The sequence below is a fragment of the Talpa europaea genome (genome assembly GCF_964194135.1).
Source record: "Talpa europaea genome assembly, chromosome: 13".
Taxonomy (NCBI): domain Eukaryota; kingdom Metazoa; phylum Chordata; class Mammalia; order Eulipotyphla; family Talpidae; genus Talpa; species Talpa europaea.
Genome location: NC_140080.1, coordinates 44,290,552 through 44,292,020, shown reverse-complemented (window position 1 = coordinate 44,292,020; position 1,469 = coordinate 44,290,552). Strand labels below are relative to the sequence as shown.

General features: G+C 43.1%; 1 pseudogene across 1 annotated transcript; it reads left to right on the top strand.

The window, feature by feature from the left end:
- The first annotated feature begins 246 nt into the window (after window positions 1-246).
- Window positions 247-1,134, top strand: LOC311183308 (olfactory receptor 2M4-like; annotated as a pseudogene). The gene has a single exon. The product of its transcript is annotated as an olfactory receptor 2M4-like (transcript).
- The last annotated feature ends 335 nt before the right edge of the window (window positions 1,135-1,469 follow it).

Sequence of the window (1,469 nt, the reverse complement as noted above, 5' to 3'; positions counted from 1 at the left end):
ACTGTAACATAAATACTTATGAAGTGATCATCTGCGAAATTGACTGTGGAAACAACTGACCAAGTAATATAATTCACTATAACTGAAGGGAAGGTAACTGAAGTTTGGTGAGAAGGTCACATGCATGTACCCAGTTAGGTGCAAGTTGAGGGTTCATGTTATACATTTGAAAACTAAATTAATAGATACGATTGTCTTTTCTGGAACTTTCAGGTTCTAATCATCTAACAAAGCTAATTCTCCAGCATGGTAAGGAGAAATCAGACCTTGAATTTTGACTCCATCTTATTAGGAATCTTCAACCATAGTTCCACTCACATCTTCCTCTTCTCTCTGGTCTTGTGCATCTTCTTAACAGCCTACATGGGAAACACTATCATGGTTCTCCTCATCTACTTGGAGACCCAGCTCCATACTCCCATGTACTCCTTCTTAGGCAGCTCTCCTTATGTAGACTATTTGTCTGACAGGAAGTCCATCTCTGTAGTAGGTTGTGGAACCCAGATATTCTTCTATGTGTCCTTGCTTGGATCTGAATGTTTTCTGTCATGGCTTATGATCGATATGTGGCTATCTGCCACCCTCTTCGATACACCATCCTGATGAATCAGAAACTCTGTTTCATCATGACTGTCACATCCTGGATGTTGGGCTCTCTTGATGGCATCATTGTCCTTGCAGCAGTCCTATCATTTTCTTACTGCAGTTCTGGGGAAATTGATCACTTTTTTCTGTGATGCTGCTGCCCTTTTACCACTGTCTTGCACAGACACTTCTGCATTTGAAAAACTGCTTTTCATATGCTGTGTGCTAATGCTGATTTTACCAGATTCAGTGATCATTGGTTCCTATTTCAGAGTCCTTTGAGCTATCATTTGTATGGGCTCTGGTGACAGTTGCCACAAAGCTTTTGCCACCTGCTCTTCACAGTTGTCTGTAGTTGGACTCTACTATGGTGCTGCCATGTTCATGTACATGAGACCAGCCTCTAACTATACACCAGAAGAGGACAAGATGGTGTCAGCCTTCTATACCATCCTCACGCTCATGCTGAACCTTCTTATCTACAGCCTCTGAAACAAAGAGGTGGCCATGGGATTTCAGAAATTATTGAGGAAAGCAAAGTTAACATAACTCCTTTAGTCAACTTTGAGTGCCCACTTTGGTCAATGCTCCTTTAAGGAAACTGGGATCCTTTGCATCATCTTTCTCCTGCTTCATCATTTCTTCTCCAATTATTTTAAATTTAAAAAGTTTTATTTGGGCCTCCCTGGTGGCTCATCAGGTTGAGTGCAGCACTGTGAAGCTGTCCGCAGCCATCACAGTGCAGGTTCGATTCTGGCTGGCCAGGGAGATACCCACATGGCGTGGTGAACCTCTCCTGTCTTGTCCTCTGTTCCCCTCAGCAGTGTCTTCTGTCAGTCTGCCTGTTCTGCTGTCCACTCTCTCTGGTGAATTCTCTCACCCTC